Source organism: Cryptomeria japonica, chromosome 3 (assembly GCF_030272615.1).
Source record: "Cryptomeria japonica chromosome 3, Sugi_1.0, whole genome shotgun sequence".
NCBI classification, from domain to species: Eukaryota; Viridiplantae; Streptophyta; class Pinopsida; order Cupressales; family Cupressaceae; genus Cryptomeria; species Cryptomeria japonica.
In genome coordinates, this window is record NC_081407.1 from 70,944,000 (window position 1) to 70,969,962 (window position 25,963).

The window sequence follows — 25,963 nt, forward strand, 5'->3', positions numbered from 1 at the left end:
ACTGATAAATTGACATTGAAGGATGATTCAACTCCCTATTAATCTGACAAGGTACAAATCTATGATTGGAGGTTTACTGTATTTAACACAAACAAGACCCGATATAATAAATGCAGTATGTATTGTTTCCATGTTTCAAAGCAATCCTAAAGAAAATCATGAATCAACAATTAAAAGGATTTTCCAATACCTACAAGGCACAACAAATCTTGGTTTATGGTATCCTAAAGATGAAATTTTTTACTTATGTGGATACATCAATGCGAATTGGGTAGAAGATGTAGATGACATAAAGAGTACCACTGGCGGTGCATTCTTTCTTGCCAAAAGATTGATTTCATGGATAAGCAAGAAATAGACGTGTACATCATTATCTACAGTAGGATCAGAATATGTTGCAGCAACAACTAATTGTACTTAGGTATTATGGATCAAGCAAATATTGAAGGACATAAAAGTAAAATGCAAAGAACCAATAATTATCTATTGTGATATTTCAGGAGCAATTGATATATCAAAGAATCTAGTATTTCACTCTAAGACAAAGCATATTTCTATTAAGTACAATTTTCTGATAGAGAATGTTGAAGTAAATGAAGTGAATTTGGTTTATGTGAATACTAAAGAGCAAATTGCAGATATCTTTGCAAAGCCTTTGCCTAAAGAAACATTTGAATATCTTAAAAAGCAGCTTGGGGTAATTTCCCCACCAACAGAGACTTGAATGATGGAGATTGACATCAAACCGACAAGGACTAACAAAAAAATCTTTTTTCGGCTTTGATGGAGGAGAGCTACTTCTCAGGGAGAGTAGTTGGCTGAATGTTATGTTTTTGAAAACTTAAATTGCTTTGGCATTTGATGTCAAAGGGGGAGAGATATCTGTGGAAAAAAATTGTATTTTGGGAGAGATGATCATTCTACGTTGAGAGATATACTCTTTGGATATATGTATTTTTGGTTTTGGTTTCTGTTTCTATTACATAACTTTTTATTGATCTACCTTTGGAAGATTGTTGGTTCATTGGTTTTTGGCATTCTATTTTTGGCATTTTGTTTTTGGCGTGTGTTGTGGATGTTATCTTTCCTTAGCTTTCATGCATTAAGTTAAACCGGTACTGCTATATCTGTTAATCTGTTTTACCAACACTTAAGTTTGGTTTACCGGCATTAAGTTTAAGTTGGAATAATTTGCATTTGGATTACAATTTGTTGAAAAATGGTTGACAACTGATTCACCCCCCCTCTCAATTGTCCTTCCTGGATCCTAACAATACACACACTACAAAGCCAAAAGAACCCTAACAAATCGAAAATGCTAATCCATGTACAAGATATATAATTTTGACCATTATAATAAATTTGACCCAATCATAAGAAAAGATTGAGAAAATTTAAACTATCAACTCAAATGGTTCCCCCTGATTTGCCCGATCCTCTCTCAATGATTAAGCTAGAGAGCTTCATTCACCAATCCTCCTTACTCGATCCGTATCCTTTTTGACAAAATTAAAAGATATCTTAATTAAGCTTTCCATCTCTTTTATCATCCATTCAAACTTTGTAAATCTAAAGATTATATATTAAAAAAAATAATCTTCATTTATCATGGTAAATTGTGAGTTCCCTGATTACAGATTAATTTTTTCTCAAACAAGATTTTATATTACCCGTAAATAATAAATCAAATTTAAATTAGTGTCTCATGCCTTGAATCTGACTACATTACGTGGACCAAGGATAATTCTGCCAACCTGTTTTCCACATTTCTGCAAGTGGGTAACCATATTCAAACACATTACTTGCCTCATTCACATAATTCGATCAGATAGAAAAGCTCTGGAAAATGAATGCAGTTAATCTTCATAATCTGTCTCTGCAATATTATTAAAATCAGATTTTAATAAATGATTTTTTTGCCATTCTAATCTTCATAATCTGTCTCTGCAATATTATTAAAATTTAAAAAAAAAATCTAAAACAACAAAGAAGTTTATCGAACATTGAACGGATATCCATTGCAAATTTATGGGATGCAACAAATGTAAAGAAAAACATTAGAGCTACAAGTAGAAAAAGAGGGGATGCAACAAATAGAAAGAAAAAGCGGCGGATAAGATAATGAATATTGTACATATGTGACAAGTGAAAAATGCAGCATTAGTCAGGCCACATTCTCTTAGGATTTCAATTTGTGTATTCAAACTTCGCTCTCTTAGGATCATCTATATTCTCCTAGTCAAAATATTATTCTCTTTATCATGATTCGTAATACTATATCAGATAAGAGTGTTAGTGTTAGCATAATAAATAAATAATTATATATTTGCTAAGTGTTGGTAGGAATTGTAGATGTGTTGTCAAGTAGTTTTAGTTAAGTGTTTTATAGTTTTAGTTAGGGAGTAGATGGAACTCTAAATTTAGTGTGATTAAGAAAATGTGAGCATTTTAGTAGTTGAACATCTTAAGATAAAAGTAGGGTTTGTTGTAGCATAAGTTTGATTTTTTGGATGTGTTTGTCTTGGCTTTTGAGTGCATGTACAACAACAAAATGAGAAGGAGAAAGCATCATAGTTTTTGTAAAGAAAAGTTTTTCTTTAAAAGTATCATTGTGATTGGCTAGACTACCTAAATAAAAAGAAGATGAAATCATTTAAAGCATGAATTTTCCACAATCTATGTAGTATAATTAAGATTAATTTTGGCTTCATTGTGCATATTTTTTCAATCAATGTTTCAAATAAGACTTGGTGACTTGGTGTCTGCTCATCAAGAAGAGGAAAGTACTCATAAACAGAAGCCTATATATACATAGGACTATATATATGATCTAGAGTTTTACATTTTAGTATCCTCTCTCTCTCCTATGTGTGTGTGGACCATGTGTGTTTGTACTTCTTTCCTCATATATTATTGTTGCCTTATATTATGTTTACTCACATTTTTTTTAAATGTTTGTGTGCGTATATATCTACATCCATACATTCTCATATATGTAACATATTGTTACCCTTTTCACGCACCCACACACATGTGCATTGATACTTTTACATATATAGTAAAATGAATTATGTACATACAAATGTGTGCATTCATATTTATTCATTTGACCTTATATATGTTATCAAGCATATAGAGAAATTCTTTTATATGTCTAGTCTTTATAACAAATCTTTCTTTCCACCTCTAACTTTCTCCTCTTTCTCATGTCTTGTCCTTTTTTCTTGAGTATTCCTTCCTTCCCCTAGTTTTTTTTTGTTTTTTATCTTATCCTTCAATTTTTCCTTCTTGATAATGGATCATTGACTACGAGCTAAAATGTTAGTTGAAAAATTATACATAGTGAATCCAAAAGATTTTTTAATAATGCAAACATCCAAATATAATTTGGATGACTATTAGATGTGTTGGATCATTAATGCACACTTGAAGAGGTTGTGTGGGGAAATATAGGTTCCTTGACATGTCTCCACTTTGGGTGTTGGAAGAAAGGTGCTTAAGATTCCAATAATGAACATTGGTGTGCTTGTGTGATAGTTAATGGATGCTTGGTTGTAGAGAGAATGTTGGATGCAATTTAAGATATAAGAAAATTGGTAATACATAGAGATATATAGATATATGACTATAGTTCTTCATTTAAGAAAAGATGCTATAATAATAGATAACTAAATTATACACATTGTGAATAAGTGTTAGAAAGAGTTATAGAGGTGTTATTGTTAGGTTTCAGATTGTTATCAATGAGTTCTATTTTTTTTTTTTCAATAAAAGTGGATTATTCCACTAAACTTTTTTATTAATATTTTTTATTTTTTACACAGGATTCAAAGAGCATACCAGAGGAAAGAACCATGGGAAGAAAACCTCTGGTCACAGCTCATAAAATAAACCTATAGTATCTAACGGATCAATTTATACACCCCGCCCAAAACCACATACAAAATGCGGTCACAACACATATAATATCAGTTTTGCATAGAGCCCATATGACAATTTGCCAAAAAAACCCATCGGAAAATTTTCAAATGTAGACTCCATAGCTACTATCAATGGAAGAACACAAAATTTTCCAAAGCCCTGTGCCAAATCCCATGAGCCAAAAACCTTCCTGCCAAAAAAGAAAGTATCAAAAAACCTTTGGAAAAACACTATCATATCAAATACCATGACCTCGAACTCTTCTCTAGATAATGAACATGAATACTTGAAATGAAAGGGGAAAGCGTGAATAATTATCATCATAAAATTTTACATCGACATTACTCAAGAAAATCATATGACTATTATTGCAAACCTTCCCATACCCTAGAAGGAATTTCCTCAAAACCCACCTCTCGTTGATTGGCATTGCTATCAATGGCTAAATTTGCCAAATAATCTCCAATCTTATTAACTTCTCTGTAACAATGGGATACCAAGAAAGATTCAAACAATTCTAATTTTTGTAAAATGGGATCAAGTATATACTACAAATTCCAACAATTCGATTTCTTTTTCATAACACATTGAATAATCACCATAGAATCACCTTCAATTATTAAGTCCTTAATTCCCAAAGAGATTGCCATATCCAATCCAAAAGACAAAGCATGAAATTCCGCATAATTGTTAGTTTTAAAACCAATAGCATGACACTTAGCTCAAATAAAATTTGCATTGTGATCATAAATTACCATGCCTACCCCAGCCGGCCCAGGGTTACCATGAGAGGCCCCATCAAAATTCAGTTTAAAGTGCCCCTGCGGAGGAGGTTTCCATCTAGCAGAGCATCTCTTACCTATTGCATCATTCTTTTTTAAAATTGAACCATGAGAGGGTAAAACTGCCAGCAGATTCCAAACTCTAGTAACTCTACTATCCCAGTGCGAAAAAGAAGTAAGATTTTCCAAATTCTTATAAATAAATGACAAAGAAACCTCAGAGATTGAAGACTCAATTTCTAATAGAACTTAGACATAGGAGACCTTGTTTTTTTAAATATCCTGTTGTTTCTCTCTAACCAAACATTCCAAATCACAATTGATGGAGATATGATCCAAAGGCATGCATAAAAAGATGAGGCAAACATAAAGGGCCAAGATCTAAAATGGGAAATGAGATCCTTACCAATAACAAAGGATATATTTAACTTCTCAAACAACCACTGCTAACATTCATAAGCATAATCACAATGTAGGAACAGGTGTGAAGAAGATTCCTAATTTTTGTTACAAAGGACACAAGGGAAAATAGTAGTAATACCAAACCTGTCTAGTCTCATACCTGTAAGGACTCTATCCTGAACTGCCAACCAAGCAAAGGCTCCAGCTTTGGGAAGACAAGCCGAATGCCAAAACAACTTATAAGGCCAAGAAGATAAATCTTTAGCAACCATAAGAGAGTTGTAACCATCTTTAACAGTGTACTTACCAGAAATATTCTTTGTCCAAATAAGTTCATCCTTAGAATCAGAAAGAAATACAATTCTATCCCCCAAAATCTTTTCAAAATCTAGTTTCATGCTTTGATCAACATCTAAGAAATCAATTGACTTCCATCTAGCTAGCTTAAGGGGTCCACTAGTCACAATTTCAAAATAATCTCCTACAAAAACACCCCAGAGGGAGGAAAGAATAGTGATCAGAGGAGACCAATCCCTAATATTCACCAAAGGTGTGTGTCAATTCCATACTTCATCCTAGAATCTGACCTTTCTACCATTATGAACAATCCATGAGAGATGAGGCAAAATAACTGATCTACATTTACAAAGGAAATTCCAAATAGCAGAACCCAAAGGCAAATTTGAGACTTTAAAAATGGACTCTCTCGGTCCATTATTTAAATATTTGGCAAACATAATCTGTGCCCATAAGGAGCTAGGCTTGTCCTATAATTTCCAAACCAACTTAGCACCTAAGGCTAAATTTTGATTCTCTAGACTCTGAATTCCTATTCCCCTAAGTTCCTTAGGCAAAAATACCGTATCCCATGCAACTAAAGGGAGTTTCTTCTTGCCATCTTTATTATTGTTCCAAAGAAAATCTCTAAGAGTATCCTATAAACTAACAATGGTTGCTTTTGGAGACTTCAAAACAGACATGAGATATATGGGAATACCATTCAAAACAGACTTGATGAGAACAATTTTACCCACCAAAGTTAACCATCTATGATTCCATGAGAGAATTCTTTTAGAAATGACCGAAATAATCTTATCCCAAAAACCAATCTTATCCTCTTTAACAAAGAAAGGAATCCCAAGGTAAGTACATGGAAGATTTCCAATCTCAAATCCCCAAAAGGATTGCAACCTATGTTGAACCAGTTGTGATATATTAAGGAAAAAAATCTTTGATTTATCACCATTCACTTTCTCACCAGAAAACGATGCATAATTTTGTATTATTCCTTTAATCACTTTTACCTCAACTAATGAAGCATGTCCAAATAATAGAGTATCATCTGCAAAGAGACAATGAGAAATACTTTGAGGAATATTTTGAATCCTTATACCTTTCCAAAGCCCCCCAACTTTAGCAGCCCTAATAGTCCAACTAAAGGTTTCAGCTAGGAGAATAAACAAAAAGGGAGAAAGGGGATCTCCCTATCTCAAACCCCTAGAGGAAGTGAAAAAACCACAAGGAGAACCATTAATTAAAACCGAGAATCTTGCAGAAGAAATACATGCATGAATCCATTTGACCCAAGCCTTGGAAAACCCTAACTTCTTAAGAACAACGCATAAAGCCCCCCACTCTACTCTATCATAAGCCTTCATCATGTCTAGTTTAAGTATCATGACCGGGGCTCTTTGGGTGGAAATAGAATGCAACACCTCATGTGCTACAACTGCACCCTCTGTTGTCTCCCTTCTTAGAACAAAACCACCTTGCTCCAATGAAATGATCTGAGGTAGAATTTTTGCCAACCTAATGGAAATTTCCTTTGTAAATATCTTATACAAAGTGTTACATAAAGCAATGGGGCGGAAGTCAGCAAAAGTCTTAGTATCCTCTTTTTTAGGAATAATTGCAATCTTTGTAGTATTAAGTTCTTTTAAAATGGACCTATTTCTCCTAGATTCCTCGAGAGCCAATAAAACATCATTTCCCACAAAATCCCAACATTTCTGAAAAAATAAAGGAGTAAAACCATCTAGTCCATGGGCTTTATCCTGATTCATGGCAAAGAAAACACTCTTAACTTCTTCTAAGGAAAAGGGAGACATCAACATCTTATTTTCTTCCAAAGATACTAAAGGAGGAATATTAGATATAATATCATTGCTAAGATTTCCATTTTCCAAAGATAATAATGACCTAAAAAACCTAACTTCCTCTGAAGCAATGTCCTCTGGCTCTGTCAATAAATTCCCATTCTGACACTGCATACAAGATATCCTATTCATACATCTTTTAATCTTAGTTGAAGAATGAAAAAAAATTGTGTTCCTGTCACCATCTAAAAGCCATAACTCTCTAGATTTCTGTCTCCAATAGATTTCCTCTCTAGCTAACACCTCCTCAAGCTGTAATTTTAGTGACTTCAATTCATCAAAAACTTGTGGCACCATACCATGTTGAAGCACATGAGTATTAAAACACTCAATCGTATCTTGAATCCTTTGTTTCTCCTGAAAAATGTTCTTAAAATATGAGATATTCCATTCCCTAATATTCAATTTCAAATAACTTAACTTCTTAGCAATCTGAAACATATAGGACCCAGAACAAAAAGGAGCAAAATTCCACCATTTCATAAGCAGAGGCAAAAAGGACAAATCCCTAAACCACATGGGCTCAAATTTAAATGGAGACTTAAAAGAAGCTCTATCCTCAATAACTGAAAGGGAAATTGGAAAATGATCAGAACTTGAGACCGATAGAATAGAGGAAAAGAATTTAAAATCTGAATCAATCCAATTCTCAGATAATAAAAACCGATCTAATCTCTCAAAAATTTGAGAAAAATCCCTTCTCATGTTTGTCCATGTGAAAACCCCATTCTGAGACTTACAATAAAAAAGGCTCATATCATAAATGAAATCCCCAAAGTCATCCATAATCCTTTTATTAGGGAAAACACCTCCTCTTTTCTCATCTAAATCAGTGATAGCATTAAAATCACCCCCGAAGATAATAAAGGAACCATGTTTTAAGGGAGAAGAAATCCTCTTTAATTCACCCCATAACTTACTCTTCCCTTGAATTCTTGATGGAGCATAGATGTTAAAAAGCCAAAATTTAACCTTCGAAATCTTGCTTATAACTAAAGCCAACATCCAATTTGTAGTAGATGCCACTAACTGTACCTCAATATTATAATTATTCCACCTTCTCCAGGATGAAAAAACCAAATCAACAGACTCCTTTGACAACTTTGTTTCTTGCAACATAAAAATATCACACTTAATTAAGTCCATTTGGGACTTAATTAAGCATCTCTTGTTAGGGGCATTTAAGCCCCTAACATTCAAAGAAATAATTCTCATTGTCCTCGAGGGGAGGCCAAAGCTCCCCTCTTCCCATTAATCGGAGAATTTTTACTTTCCCCAAAGCAACCTTGCAAATTACGTTTCACAGCCCCTGATCTTGTCACAGGTGGACTAGTCACGAATCTTTTACTCCTCTTTCTTTCTACACTTACAAGAGTTAGGCATGTTTTCTTAGGCTTACCAAGAGAGACCAAATGCCTCCCTTTCCCACCAGCAGGAGAAAGGGACAAAGTCTTTTGAATTCCAGCATCAATTTCCATTTGAGTCTTAAGATTATTTGGAGGCCTACCTCTCCTAGGAGAAACCACCAATGGTGAAAAAACTGGAGTTGTTTGGACAATTGGTAAACTCTTGCATGACTTTGGAGAAGCCAGGATAAATGGATTATCTTCAAAACCCAACTCTGTTGTAGCCAAAACCGCAAAAGGATTGGTAGATGTAGAAATTGGAAGGGTCGAGTTTATACCCCCCAAATCATTCTCAATTGAACAAACAACTCTATCAGTAATACCCTCATCCATTTGATGTACATGATTGCTAAAAATATCATGTGCTTACTGAACCAGATTCTCATCTGGCATAATAACAGGGACAACCTTTGATGGATTACTATTCCCTAAGGAAGATTCATTAGCCATATTAATTTCAACATTCAGAGGGGAATTATTAGACACCAAATTCTTAATTTCATGAACTAAAGAAGCATCATTAGGAAAACCTATGGCAGGTACCTGTTTAATAGTTTCCATATCAACCACTGCATTTTTATCTAAATTCACATTCTTTGAAGAATCCAAAACCTCCTTTTGAGTGCATGAAGACAAATTGTCGTCCTTACCCTTTGTGTGATTATTTGGCATCTTAGGGCAATCTATCATCAATGGGTGATCTACTCCATTCATCAAGGGATTACCATCCACTATACCCCCATTATTAGAAAATGTCTTTAGTAAAGACGAAAGTGAGACCAAACCTGAAGTGTGATCATTTGGTTTCCCAGAACTATGACACAACAGATTATTTTCAAGATTAATGTGACTTGTTTCTACCAATTTATGCGAAGAGACATTTCCACATCCTTCAATCGAAGGTCTTGCCGACAAACTATCTTTATTAAAGGATTTAGGGATAGAGTCAACAACCTGCTGGTTTTTCTTAAAATCCACAAGTAAAGGAGCATCCAAAAGTAAAGGAGACTTATGAAGCTCCGTATCTAATTTCTCAATTGACTGGTGCCAAATACCATCATGAGACTTGATATTACAAGTACGAGGGCAAACATTGTTAGGGTTAATAAGAAAACAAATTTTTACCAGAACCTCCCCCTCCACAAAGTCCATTTTAGATGTTAAAAAAGTTCCAATAGTATTTCCAATTTTCTCAAGAACATCTGGATCCATAAATTCAAAAGGAATTTTAGGTAAACCAAACCAGAAAGGAATAAGTTTTGAACTAGACCAAGAAGGAACAAAAAAAGGTTTCCAAGCTGCAATTGAAATTAAATGTTTTCCAAATCAATGATGCGAAGTTCTTAATACCTCATCTCTGAAAGGAGAATCAAAGACAATAATAAAAGCATTCACAGACAATAATTGAAAATAATGCATATCCCCCATCTTTTCTGTAATTTATGATAAATATTTAACAAACTAATTTGATCACCCCAAATTTCCCCAGAAATAGCATTCGTATGCAAACAATTTGCTTTCTTATCGACATAAGAACCTAAAAGATCTATACAAGGGATAGGAGCCCAAACCTGCGATGAAGAATCCTCGGGTAGAATAGGATCAGAAGGAATCTTACTTATCTTTTCCAAACTAGCTTCCTTGAGGTTCACATTTATCTTATTTCCCACCTGCTGTGAAGAAACAAAAACCCTAGCCACAGTCTCCTTATTTGCCAAGCCAACAACCCTAGCAAATGTTCGTTGATTGCCAAGATCCAAAGACCATTTCCTTGAAAATCCCTTGAGTTGCTTCTCAGAATTCCCATGATTCGTACCATTATTAAAATGCCCTTGAGTGAATCTCCTTCCATTGTTATTCTACCTCCATGCCACACTGCGTTTGTTCCCAAAGAAGCCTTGAAAGTATTTTGAAGCTAGCTGAAAAACCTTGTTATTTCCACTCCGGTTTACCTATATCGCCATGTCCTTCCATCTGCCTTTCGTGTAGACCCACTGCGGAACATGAGGCGAGTCTTCCTAGCCCACATCTGCCCATGAACCCAAATGTCCTCTATCAGCCATGTCCGATCACTATATTATCCGATCATTGTATTATGCTGATTTGATGTTACCCCAACTGTAGCGATGACAATGCAAGAAAACTTTTACTAACAATGAACCTCAAGATGATTGCCAGGTGTCGTCCTTTGCTGCTATCACAAACAAGTCTGAGTATGACAAAGTTATCTGCTACTAACAGTCTGAAAACCTCCTCCCAAATGCCGATCTCCAAACCAAATGACAACGTCTTCACTATTCAGTTGTAGATCAATCACCGGATAGGCAAGGTTGTTTGCAAATATTGTGGAGTCCCTGCATGGCTGATTTGAACAATACTACCCCTGGTATGTAGTTATTTGGTCTGTGGTGGCCCATTGATCAAAATGCTACATTTTTTTACTGATACCAGTCCACCCAGTCTGATCATTGCCCCTGGTATGAATGACATTGTGTTGTAATCGGTTCCCTACTACAGAGGTTACTAGCTAGGACGGATCTAGGGTTTAATGGCTGCCTACTATAGACATCACCAGCTAGGGAAGATCTAGGATTTAATGGCTGCCTACTACAGACATCACCAGCTAGGGAAGATCTAGGGTTTAGTAGTCGCCACTTCGGTGTGAGAGTTCCTGCATGTTCCCTTTCAAATTGGAGGAGCTCCTGGCATAATTTTGAGTAGAACCTTTTGAATTTTCCTGAACGAGGAGTAGCAGTAAATCAACAAGTCGCAAGGTCTGACTGTCTGGTCGCCCGCCCAGAGTCTTTCTCTCCCTCGGCGATGAGCAATGTTTGGAGTAGATCTCTGTCTATGCGTTGTCCTTGGAATAGCCTGGCAAAGGGTTCGCTATGGAGTTTATAGCATCTCCCTTTTTAGTGCTGATGGATTTTACATTTTCCTGGTGATTAAATTAACTATATAAGTAGTTTCCTCAATAAGTTCTAATTAGCTATCATAGTAGATTCCAATTTTGTTAGAAGTTATTAAGCTTTACTATTAAAGCTATATATATTGTAATCAATCATTGTTAATATATATATTAATTTCTCCTTTCAAATAATTTATTATGATATTAATTTTTATAATTTTATAAATTATTTTTTATATTTTACCTCCCATCCCAGCTATACTATATGATTAATATTAATTATTTCTTTCTGCTTGATACCTACATCTTATTTATTTTTTGGGTCCCTTTAAAGTATCTTCCTCTTCATTCACTAATAAAATAGATCCCCTTTGTTGATTTATTTTGATAAAACATAATTCATCCTCTCTATTTTGTATGGTTAGACTATTATCTCAACATTATTTAAGTGAATTTTAGTAATCAACTTTTTCTTCCTCCTCGAAAGAGATTCCCTTACATATCATATTTTTAATTTATTGCAAAAGAAAATTTAAGCACAAATAGTATATCTCAATAAATTAAAAAAATAGTATTCTTTCTATCTATCAACTTTTTGAAGGAAAAAAATGTATCAATGGTAAGATAAATAGTCAAAAACCAATTCATACATTATAGTGCATAAACTAGAAAATAAAAGGAATAAAAGACATGCTCAAAGTATGTGTGTATGGTATCCAGTGTTTAGATTAAAAAACAATCAATGCATCAAATTATCTATAGTATATTAAATGGATGTCACAACATGAGCTTCACCTATCTTGAATTCAAGATATTTTAATAATTTCTTTTGAAAGATCTAATTACTCACTTTCTTCTCACTTTAGAAATATTAAATATTGTGTATAAAATTTAAATTGCACAAATACTACCAAAATTATTTTATGATAGTAGAGTTGAAAATGCTAGTGAGAAATATTGGAAAATGCTTGCTTCAATTGTCATTGCTGAACACAATGTACCACTGAGAGGGGGGTGAATCAGTGGTTCCTAAATTCTTTTCCTTTTTCAAACAACCTTAGAATACCGGGGCAAGTGCAAGGTAATGAGTCACAAATTCGCGGAAGTTCACGCATTGGAAAACGCGCTCTTATAAATGGGGGCCCATTTATGCTTCGGGCTCTCGAGTCGAAAGGTAACGAGGGTCCGAAGAAAAAAAAATGGGCCCTCGTTTTGTTCTAAAATGGGGGCCCGCTTTTAAACAAAACGGGGGCTCGTTTCTAAATCGCATTTTTCCTTTTTTTTCCACAAGTCGCCCTTGTTTGAAAACGGGGGCCCATTTTGTGGAAGTTGATTCCACAACCCGCCACTTGGCTCAGGATTAGGCCCGGGATAGGCCTGGGATGGCCACAGCTGAGACATGGACCTACAAATTCAAATCTCCATGAATGAAAGCACAAATATGAACTTAAAAAATAGTTTACGCGCCTCTAATCAGAGAATTTTTATACGAAATTAAAACCCATTTCAGATTATACTGTCTAGATTCTAAATATGTAAATTTATTTAAAAATTGATTATTTTAACTATTTTTCATTTAATTTATACTAAATCGGGTCCATAAATTTGAAATATTAACTAATTTTGTTAATTTAATAACTTTTTTATTTTAAAGAATTTTAGAAAAAAAATTATATGTCATCAATCTACACAAAATTCTTTTGTATTTAAAAAAAAAAAAAAATGTTATGTTTACATCAAATTATGTGGGTCGTACACTTCAAATTTTTAAAAAGATAATTACGGCCATTAAAAAATTAATTAAAAAAAAATATTAGAAAAAAAATACAGAAAAATATGCTCATCAATCTTCAGTGTGTTACAAACCATTTCCCAAAATGGTTTGAGAAAATAATTTTAATTGTGTCAAAAAGTGTGGGCCGTACACATGCATGGTATGGTCTTGAAACAGACATTTTTAAAACATAGTTTTCAAAACTCCATTCAAAAAGTTATTTTTTATTATGTGGGTATTAAAATAAATTACATATTTGGAAAGTACACTTAGAGGGCTATCTTTTATATTATTGACTTTTTCCAAGATTCAATCTCTAAGTGTTTCAAAATTTAAGCTCAAATGAGACAAAATTTGAAAATCAGGGAAAACACTTCCACTTTTTGGCCAAAAAGTGGACTCATCTTCTTGCACTAACCCACCGGTTATCACCCTAAACACTAAACAATCAAATCGATAAGACAACTGTGGATATCAAAAGAGACAATCACACAAGCGCAACCCACAACACCAGATGTACGAGGAAAAACCAATATGGAAAAAATCTTGGTGAGAAATGTTGTCGGAGTCTACTGCTCCAATCCGGCCTCACAAGTGAAACAATGAATTACAATGAATTAGGGCACAAACCCAAGGAGCACGAACCCCTAGTGCACCAAGCTCCAACTTGGTGATGTGTAATGAAATACAATTTTGTTACAGTTATAGCATCTAGTTGCAAATGAGTTATGCAACACTTGATCAATAGATTTCTGTCGGTTAACAACCTTCTCTTCTTCACTGGATCTCACACTATTGGTTATCAAATTAATCTCTCTAATTCTTGTCCTATCTTCTTTCTATCTCAGTCTCACAACACATTATGTCACAGTTGGATGCCTTCTTGATCAATTACACCTCACCGGTTAGCTTAACTATTAGACCTGCAATAGTTTACCGGTTATCCTATCTCTATTGGTTAAACCCTCTCACCGGTTCTCCTGCTAACTTACTCTACAAATTTCTTAGAATAAATTCTAAGGAAGATGATTTTTCTCCTTGCTCAATCTCTCTTCTATCTCATTCTTCATATTAAGCATCAATGATTTCTGTCTCGAGCTCACATATTTATCATCTAAGGTTCCCTCCAAAATCTACATTCAAACAGTGTCGTGTTAGGTTTTTCCTTCACCAACTCAATCCATATTGGATTTGATTTGATCTTCTTTTCCAGGGATATGATCTTCATATCATCGATCAGCACCACCAATGCCTTGCATTCCAATGTGCGTTTTCTAAATTTGGAGGTCTGCACCATGCTTTTCTGCTTTTCTCTGTCATATGCCATTAATGGCTCAGTTGTTTCCTTTAGCAAATGGGCACAAAGATCAAATCTCCATGCAGGATGAGTTCAATCACATGCCAGCTTGTCTTCCGCGAGCCACAATCTTCTGGCATCCTCCATGACTTGTTGGTTCTTCATAAAAGTTGATTTGCTTGTTGACTGTTACATCGATGCACACTTCACCAACCTGTGCTTTATTGCCACCTGGCTTCTAGCTTTCATCTTTGTCGACATACACCTCTACTTGGTTTTCTATGTCGGTTTGACATTCTTTATTGACCAAGATTGACTACCGGTTCAATTCACCTTATTGATAAAACTAACAAACTAAACAATCACTCTTACCGACAACACATCCTCCTGACAATTCATCTTGCCTTTCGATATATCTTCATGCCATTCTTTTTGTTCTTTTCACCACATGTTGTTGTGATTTATATAAAATTCTGCCTCTTCATCACAAACAAACAACTAGCCTTCATACCAGTTTATGCCTTACCGGTAAGCCTGCTTTACCAACAGATGACATAATTCATATGTATTAGTAACCTTCCTTTTGTGTTCTTACTCACACATGGATTGACATCATATGACTTAGATTTCTTATACTAGTCACCACTTCCTACACACCACTGACTATGCCAAACTAGTTGACATCAATGACAACTTAATGCTAATAATACCAACAATCTCCCCCTTTGTCATTCATGTCAACTTACTGCAATACTTCATATTGGTAGATTTATCCCCCTTTGACACAATGACAAAGGGTAATGTATACTTCCCCTTTGATTCATACCTATTTCCCCCTTAGACTGATACTAGTGATTAGAACTGGTACTGCGACATACAGCCTCGAACTTTCCTTATGATCAACATGTGGTTCAAGAGTTATAGATGCTACTATGAACTCCCCCTGGACCATATAATTCCTTACTAACTTAAGTGCATAAGGCAGGTGACACAACTCCCAACTTGTGTCTTAAGTACTCAAAAGTGTTTATCGACAATGGTTTGGTGAAAATATCTGCCACTTGTTCTCCTATAGGGACATAGTCCATCTTTACTTCCTATCCTTCAACCTTCTCTTTGGGGAAATGATACTTGATGGCTATATGATTTGTCCTGGAATGCATCACCGCATTCTTTGATATGTTCATGGCACTTGAATTATCATACCGAATGAGAATAAGATTAGTGATGTCCACCTGTATGTCCTTGAGGGTTTGCTTCATCCAAAGTACTTGAGAGCAACATGTAGCAGCAGGAATATATTATGCTTCAGCAGTTGATAGAGAGATTGAATCCTGCTTCTTACTATGCCATGAGACCAACCGGTCACCTAGGAAGAATGCACCACCACTTGTTCTCTTTTGGTCATCAATGAAACCTACCCAATTAGCATCAATATATGCTTCCAAGAGGAATTCCTCTTGTTTAGGGTACCACAATCCATAACTGAATGTTCCTTGTAGGTACCTAAAAATTCTGGTTACAACATTCATATGTGATTACTTAGGTGCAACTTGAAATTTGGCCACCATGCACACTGCATGCACTATATCTAGTCTAGAAGCAGTAAGATACAATAGGCTACCTATCATGTACAATGTTTGCTACCACCGGTGATTCATCATTTTTGCTTAATTTTCTTCTGGTCACCATGGGGGTACTTACCAGTTTGCAGTCCTCCATTTTAAATTTCTTCAACATATCCTTTGCATACTTGGTTCAGTGAGATAAAGATTCCCTTGTCTTGCTGTGATATCTGCAAACCAAGGAAGTATGTCAATTCTCCAAGCATTGACATCTCAAATTCTAACTGCATCAGATCAGCAAATTATTTGTAAAGGGTGTCCTTATTGCCTCCAAAAATAATGTCATCTAAGTACAAAACCACAATGATCATGTAGTTTCCATCTTTCTTTATGTATAAATTGTTGTCAGCACTCCCCTTTTTGAATCATTTCTCCTTCAGGTAATGATCTAGCCTTGATCACCATGCTCTAGGAAATTGCTTTAAATCATACAGGGGTTTCTTCAACTAACACACAAAGGTTTCATCATCATGTAGCAGAAACCCTCCTAGTTGTTCTATGTACACTTCTTCTAAATTCCCATTTAGGAAGGCAGATTTACATCCATTTGATATACTTTATAAACCTTGTAGGCGGAAAAGGCTAGAAACATTCTAATTGCTTCTAATCTAGCTATTAGTGCAAATGTTTCTTCAAAATCAATGCCCTCTACTTAGAATAACCTTTGCACACAGGTCTAGCTTTATGCCTAACAATTTTACCTTCTTCATTCATCTTATTCTGGTAGACCTATTTGGTGCCAATGATGCTCTTGTCTTCCAATCTAGGGACTAATTCCCAAGTCTTGTTCTTCTCAATCTGTTGTAGTTCTTCTTCCATGGCATCCATCCATTCTTGTCTTTTGCTAGCCTCACTGAATGTTTTAGGTTCTACTTCAGTCATGAGGCAGAAGTTGACTTGTTCATCATTCTGGGTATGTCTTCTCCTATTCTGCACACCATCACTTTTATTACCTAGAATTTGCTTCCAAGTGGTTCATCTACACATACCGGTTAGGAGCCTTTTTGGATGCTTCTTCTGGTTCATTGTCTGACTGATCTTCCTCACCTTCATCACTGGAATCATCATACTAGTTTACTTGTGATTGACTTCCTTTGTGCATATCCTCATCAACTCTTACATGCACACTCTCAATGACTCTTCTTATTCTTTTGTTGTAGCATTTATAGGCCTTGTTGTTTGATGAGTAACCAAGCAAGATTCCTTCATCACTCTTGAAATAAAAACTACCTAGACCATCCATATCTCTCTTGATAAAACACTTGCTTCCAAATACCTTGAACTATTTCACTGATGGTTTCTAGTCATGCCATAACTCATAAGGTATCATTATGTTATTTGTTCTTAGTTGAACCCGGTTCAAGGTATATGCAACAATATGAACTGCTTCCTTCCAATATACGTCTAGCAAACTGGCCTCATTTAACATAGTTCTAGCCATCTCCTTGACTATCTTGTTCTTTCTTTCTACCACACCATTTTGTTGTGGTGTCCTAGGGGCTGCGTATTGCCTTCTAATTCCATGTCTTTCACAGTAATCTTAAAACTCATTTGATGTGAACTCTCCACCCCGATCTAATCTTAGACATTTCAACTTACACCCACTTTCCTTCTCCACCATCTTCCTTAAAGTTTTTGAATCTGTCAAATGCTTGTGATTTATCTTGTAGGAAAGTGACCCATGTCATTCTTGAATGGTCATCAATGAAGAGCATAAAATATATTTCACCGGGAAGAGCTCTTGTCCTAGTTGAACCACACAAATTTGTAAGTACAATTTCAAGTGGTCTTGAGGTGTTGTGTTCTTTTGTTCTGAAGCTCACCTTAGTCTACTTCCCTTTCACACATTCATCACAAAATGTGCTTATTGGTTTGATGATGGGTGGAATATTTATTACACTCTCCTTTTTGCTTACTGCAACTAAGTTATCAAAATTTATATGGCCTAATATTCTATGCCACAACCAGCTTTCATCCACTTGTCCCAACATACATTGGGATTCAAAATATTCTTTCAGATTATATACATTACCATATGTCCTCTTTCCTTCGGCTACAATCTGACTGGTACTCTCTTTCTTTATCTGGCAGCCGATAGAATCAAAGGTGAATTTGGTCTAGGTGAGGGTTTCACTAACAGAGCTTTTAGTGGAGATCTTTGATGAATTGCATAAGTGGTGTTGGTGCAGCTTCTGATGGAGTTTCAGGATGTTGTTGGTGATCATGTTCGAGACTTGGCATTTGGAGGTCATTGTTGAAGTGTGTGGACCTATACTTGGTCTCAGTTGATCTAGGTTATGGACCGACTTTAATGTAATATGTGGATAGGACCTATTGATGTATTTATGGAATGTCTTATGTGTTGTTATTACTTGTTTGGTCTAAGGCCGACACGGTTTGTAATTATGTAATTAATTTATTGTCTAGTCGTCGACCTAATTGTTTATGGTCGAGGGTTTGTATACATAGATGTAAGATCTCATTGTAGATCATCATGGTTAATGTAGGAGGTCATGGTCAAGGAATGTAATATGCAAATAATGTAATATCATTCAAGCAGAGGATTTGATCGATCATTGGAGAATGAATTGGGTTAATGTAAGAGGATTTCATCCTCCAGTATTGAGCTTAACTGAAACTGTACTTAGGCATAGAAGATGCTATCTTTTGCAGTTCAACACTTCTTTGAATTGTAGTTTGAATTTATATGTAGTCAATGAGACTCTTTTTGTGATGAGCAGTGTGTTCTAGGTTGTTGGGCTTCCTGCAAGTGCATGCCCCTTCATTGTAATTCACATACTTACTGTAGAAGTATTATCTGATTGTGGGTAGGCTTCCCACCATGGGTTTCCCTTTACCGGATTTTTCATGTACAAATCTTGGTGTTGTGTGGATGGCTTTTATTCTGTGATTTTTGTTTATGCTTAATTAGATTAACTGCTATTCTAGTATTGTTGTTTTGGTTTCTGTTATTAAAGTGTTAATTGTTGAATGTTCTTGTAATCTATGACAATTGATTCACCCCCCCTCTCAGTTGTCTTCCGGTTATCTGAACTATCTAACAAGCTATAAATTCAAATATTTTTTATCTCCAACCATACACTTTTACATCAAAATGATCGATAACTATATCTCATTTATAAAATGGTTCATCTAATGAATGGTACAAATCATTTGTATCACATGAGATGTTGCATAGTATAGGTTTAGACTTTAGACATCGGTTTTCCTTTACATATGCTTCAAGTAATTGATGGGAAAAATTGGTTTCTTCTCTCAATTTTGATATTTTTTTTAATTTTGTGATCTATTTTTCTCTTTTAGTTCTTCGTTTTCCTTTTCAATTTTCTCCAATTCATTTTCCAAAATATCATTCACATGTACTAAATTCTCATATTCTTTCTTTGCTCTTTTACAATGCTTTCCCATTAAAACAAATTATTTAAACTTATCTTGTTTATAAACTTGGTAATAATTTTCTTACAATGATTTAGATCACCTTCCTCTGACAGCTTTATATGCCTTCACTTTTCTATGATTTAAAGTGATCCACTAGCGACTTTCTATCTCTTCGGACTTAAATTTTAACACATAATATAGACTTCATAGAATATTGCAAATGTTTTAGAAAAATTACAATAACTTTGTTTCTCTTACCAAAAAATTCTTTTAATATTATTTGGTAAACTTCTCAATCTCTTTGAAAACTAGGATTGTAATATCAAATGTTCCTCTTCAAATAAATTTGCCTCCCATAAATTTTGTGATTTTCTTTTACCTGCCATACATATCTCTCAACCAGCCCAAAAAAAAAAAAAAAAAAAAAAAAAAACAATTCTTTCTCATATCAATGCCTTTTATATTCTCAATATTCTTGACTTGTGGGTGGCTTCAATAGAAGCTTTGATCTCCTTTTAGTTGATTCAAATACTACAATCTCTCAAATTATGGCTTCAATTTTGGCAATGAGATCTTTGATTTGGACAGTTCAAAAGTGCTTCGATCTTCTTCCTATAGTGTATGCACTTCTCTCTTATTCAAATTAACCCATTCACCACTGCTAGCTATGGTCCTTCATAGGTGAACTTTTGCCTTTGAAAATTTCTCTTTTCTTTTGGGTTGGCTGGCAATTTGAGAAAAAACTCATTCAATTTGGACGTTACTGACAGTATTCTCCTAACGAGCCCTTGATTCAGCTTTTGATAGCATTTCAAATGGCTTTTCTAATGCCACGATCTTCCTCTAGTTTTCCCTTAGTGACAACAATCGTTAATAGTTGAATACATATAGCTTCTAAGTATCTGTAATATTATATGGTTATCAAACTTGAGACGGATGGACTAGCCTATGATAACAATCTGACATAAAATCTCTTTCCAGTATTCTTGCGACTTTTCCTTTAACAATTGCACCTGCAACTCATCGTCACTTGGATTAGGGCACCATCTTTTCCTTTTAGCGGCAGCTTCTCTATTCCATCAAACAATATTCAGCAGCTTCATTAATCTCCTTAACAAGATAATAAGAATATGTGTTAGTTGTAGCCATACAAAGGCTTATTTAATTCCACATCTCTTTCACTTTCAGGGCTATGATCTTTACCTATGCTCTGATATCAACGTTGAAAATCGGAAATTTCTCTATACTAGAAATAGATGGATCCACAAATCTTTAAATAAGTGTATGTATGCAGAGCTGTATCTCTTCCAACAGACGTGCCTATACATGACAAATATGACAGTCTGAAAAAATATAGCTTCTCTGAACAAAACCTGTATTTTTCGAAACAGGACTTGTTATTACTCATGGATACTACATAAGCTTTTAATTAGTATTTCATGCCTTATATCTGAATACATTATGTGGATCAAGGATAATACTGTCAATCTGTTTTACACATTTCCGCAAGTGGGTAAGCATTTTCAAATGCATTACCTATCACTGGAGTCTGATTGGCATATTCTAGTCAGATGCTACCGTTGCCATAATATATCTCTTCATTTTAAAGAATATCTCTTGACAATATATTTCACAGTTATTCAGAACAAAAGACAAATTGATTTAGAAGATTTTGAAGACAAAACATATAAATCGGTTTTAAAAGTTCTGAAAATATCTAAAACAACAAATAAGTTGATAGAACATCGAAGCACTTGATTCTACCAATAAATTAACATAGCTTATAAATCTATCAATAAAGGGGTATGCATTGCAAATTTATGACTGCTTATAATTGATGATGTTCTTTAATAATTGTAAACAAAGCTTCATACCTTTCCTGGCAAGTACACCTCCAAGCTTATGACCCCTGTAATGTGATCCGGATTTTGCAGTCTGATTTTCCTCATCCAAGAACTCTCTGTTATAGATCAAAAGAAATTTAAAATGAAAATAGAAATTTTTTATTCTCAAAATTTTCAACAGCATTACTCCTTTCTAGTGTCTAACCCTCACCTTAGCCTGATGTCCATCTATTCTGTTAAGTCTGGACGTACAAAGACTAAGATATTACTGTGCAATAAAAATTAGGAGGAGTCATAGAAATGAAAACATTAGCAATATGTTACTGTAATAAACAACTTATCAATTACCATTAGTACACATATGGCATTGTAATAAAGATAACTCATTAAGCATTTCACCAAACCTGGGAGGGCTTTCATAAAGATCAATGGTTCAATCTTCAAAATTGACATTCATATTATCGCTCAGGGGTTTCCCTCCTTTCCTTCCTTTCTTCTGGCCAGAAAATATGTCCTCTATAATCTCTAAATCAGTTTGCTGAACTGAACTGAATCAAGAATCAAAGTCTACTGTCATTGTTTCAAATTCCTATAATTATTTGAATTTAACATCACCCATTTACTCAATTTTTAACTCAACTACAGATATGGATGAAAACTGCCACTCTACTTCAAACTACACGAGTGCAATTCTTTATAAAGATTAGATTCTCTAAAAATAGATAGTAAACTGAAGTGCTTTATTGCATTTAGCATACACAAATATGGAACTCGGATTTACTTTAAGACTTCCTAATTAACAATCCTAAAATATCCAGTCATGTATAATGCATGCGACACATCAATATCAACAATACAAACATTTATTACCACTCTTGACAACTATAAATTTGTAGGTTCACCTTTTCTTTGCCCATGTTAAAGTTGTAGGACTGATTTTATAGATTAACTATCATTCTGTGTCTAGATGAAGATGCTGATATGGAGGGTGTGACTTCAGAAAGCAGCTTTTTTTGTGGCCAAACAAAAGTTACCTTGGAACATTGGGAAATCGTTGTGTTTGTACCCCTATAAGTGAGATTAGACCTTTCTTTTTTTTTCCATTTTTTAAAAAAATATTTGGTTATGTTCCACACTGAGAATGATAGTGATATAAGAAAGATTTATAAAGAGAATTGCCTATGATGCATGAATGGGGTACATTGATTACAATTTATTTGGATCAAATCTGGGCATTCCATGCCTCAGATGGTTTTTTTCCCTTTCTCTACTGTGTTTCAGCTGTTGTAAAACATTACATATACTCATTCAGATAAGAAAATATTAAATATGGTTTGGACTGATATTGACTTCCAAATCCACTAGATATAAAAGCATATTTGAAATAATTGTGTGCTTTTCTTCATATCTCCAAAGCTTCTTCCTGTAAACATCATCAAAGCTTCCTTCTTCTAAACTTCGACGTTACTCTTGATTATGTCTTAACATTAAGAAGCCATTCCTATCCATTAACACTAAATAGTGCAAGTCGAGTCGACAAAAGGAGCAAATAAATACACCAACATCGTTATTAAGACATGGCATAAGTTATAAAAAAAACATTTACTTTCTACATACTTGTTTGTGTTCAGAGTGGAACTCACTATTTAAATGAAAATGTTTGAATTGGAGAAGTTTATATATATATATAGGAGAGAAAAAAGAGAGCATATTTTAAAATACCTTGGAACTATGTCAAAGAGGGCACTGATCCACTAATCTAGGACAATTAGAAAAGGGACTCTCTAATTCAATCTTTGAAAGTAAGCCGGATCAATTGAGAAGGTGTTTAAGTTGATGGCTTATAATGATATTTAAGTTTCTCATCTTCTTTAAATCTTGATTCTTGGAAAAGTAAAAAAATATTTTTTTTAAGATTAATAACAGATTTATTTTGAATAGATTAAACATTATATATAATAAAATAATTAGTAAATACAAACAAGATGTTTTTGTTTAAAATTTGGTTTGCTTTCCTTCTCCTTTCTACTATGTATTTACTGTTATAAAACATTACTTTTACTTCTTCAAATGAAATAATAAAATTATGGAGTGGACTGACTGAATATAAAAACATCTCTGAAATAATTATATACATTACATTACACTATACTCTTTCTTCCCATCATCAAAGCTTCTTCCTTGTAAGCTCCATCAAAGCTTCCTCCTTCTAAACTTCAACTTCACTTTAACGTTAACATGTCATTCGTCCTCCCCAATAGCACTAAATAGTGCATATCGACAGAACGAAAAGAGAATATCAAGTAGACCCACTTCATTATTAAAGCATGGCATAAGGTATAACATTTTGTTTAAGAAAAACTTTCACCTAAAAATCTTCACTAATAAAAATTCTCTCAGCAATTATATTTTAAGTTTGAAAGACTATAAATATAAAAGCATACAAAATATGTTGTAGTGGTCTCCTAGACTTGAAAGTTGAAGCAGTTCGTATACTGTAGGAATGGACGTCAAGCAAATAAAAACCCCTTCGGGATCCTGAAATTGAGATTGAGGAATCAAGTGAAATTGGGGAAATTATTTTACGTGTGCACCAAACATTTCACAACTCCAATGCAGAAAAACCTTCACCAATCTATTTTCAGGCATGCATTTGCGTCGGGCTATGTAAAATTGTAATTTAGAATATCAAAGTTTCCTTCCTAGTTCCTATAAGATCAGGTTACCGACAATAGGTATTATTTTATCAAATTAAGATATAAATTTTTGGTTTGAATATATTTGAACTAGATTATTCATGTCACAATCCAAGATCTGCTAGAATGAGCAAGCAAAATAAGAGAAATGAGAGTGGGATAACAAATCAGATAGCTAAATAGATTAAAGAAACAAAAATAACCTCAAAACCAGAATTCAATTACATAAATTGTTTAATATCTACAAATATCCATTAAATACAATGTAGAAAATATGGAATTAATTTTAAAAAATTAAATAAAATCGAATCTATCTAGCAAGATAGAAACCCTGAGAAACATTTACTAAAAATTATAATCAGTGCTGGGTCATCTGCTAACATTAACATACTCTAGGGTTATGAAGCATTTGGCGGATTAGAATCAAATAACATTGCTTTTTAACGCAAAACTGATCATCTTTAAAAGATAAAGAGGGCAAAAGGATTCCAATCTACCTGAAAACTGGGAAGGAAGTCTCGCCTCTTCAGAGAAAAATTGTGACGGCTCTTATAGCAGCACCAATATGAGAAAACAATGAATATTATTGCTGATCGTCCATTTCCCTCTGTTGCCACTTCTCGATCTGCTATAGAAACTGACGAATCTTTATAGAATCCCTGTGATGGGTTTAATCTGATTCTAACATAAACTGAAAATTTAATGAAAATAGAAATCAAGTGACAACGAGAGACAACACGCAAGTTCACAGTCATTCCTCATATATGAATGTTTACTAGCGTGCTCTCTCTCGTTGTCACCTGGGCTCTAGTGAAAGACATTACCACACAAACTTACACACTACTTTCTCAAAAGCCCAACAAATTAAAAGCTAAAATATGCACCAAACAACGGGAAAAATAACCCAACAACACAATTTGCAGACTGATCTCAGAGAACCCCATATATGGAAAAGTGAAGAAAAAATGGTAAGAGAATATATAAAACAACGAAGAAATTCTCAACAGTACTTAAACAGTAAAATGTACAGATACCCATTAGAGATCCCGAAAAAAGGGATGAAAAAACTCTAGAAAATAATGAAAATGCCCGCAGAAAAAAGAATAACAATCAGAAGACATTCAAACCATCCATATACAAGATCCCTGAAGAAAAAGGAAATCAGAAAGTTAAAATCAATGAAAACCCATTTAGAGGCACAGATTCGAGAGATCACAAAATATAAAATACCCGAAATGGAGAAAGGCTGTTCTAGAACTGTCGAGAAATGTAAAAAGACAGTGACAAATGAGAGAACGCCGTTCGAAAACTGTTGGAAAACGTAAAAAGACAGTGACAAATGAGAGAAGGAAGATAAGAACATCGAGAAACTGAGAGGATAAGATGAATGCAGAACAAATAGTGTCCTCATATAAAATCAAATCAATGTTAGGATGTGAATGTCACCATTTACAAGAATTCAAGCCCTCATTATATAACAAGAATTCCACTTATTCTTATAAAAATTCTCCATTATTTCAAGCAAGTCAGTCCAGGTACATTTATCCCATAAAAACCCAGAGTAACTGTACTTTGAAAATACATTACGATAAAAACAACTAAACCATACCTCAGGGATGAAAAGGTTGATTGAAATAGTACTCCAAGGAGATAAACTTTAACTGTGTACAAAAGTCCAAAGTTATGAGGGTCCACATAAAGTAAATTAACTGAAGTGTCTAGAATTACTGGGGTTGGACCAATCAGGAATCAT

General features: G+C 34.3%; 1 long non-coding RNA gene across 7 annotated transcripts; it reads right to left on the reverse strand.

The window, feature by feature from the left end:
• Positions 1-1,630: 1,630 nt before the first annotated feature.
• Positions 1,631-25,963, reverse strand: LOC131032381 (uncharacterized). 7 transcript variants are annotated; one of them, XR_009103442.2, is made up of 6 exons: positions 25,820-25,963; positions 24,708-24,835; positions 21,919-22,062; positions 21,726-21,782; positions 21,545-21,630; positions 3,779-4,107 (listed from the first exon to the last, which is right to left on the reverse strand). It is a non-coding gene; the product is annotated as an uncharacterized LOC131032381 (long non-coding RNA). The 7 variants fall into 7 exon arrangements; XR_009103443.2 differs by lacking the exon at positions 25,820-25,963 and adding an exon at positions 25,441-25,771; XR_009103438.2 differs by lacking the exons at positions 3,779-4,107; positions 25,820-25,963 and adding an exon at positions 1,631-1,876 and having other exon boundaries at positions 24,708-25,770.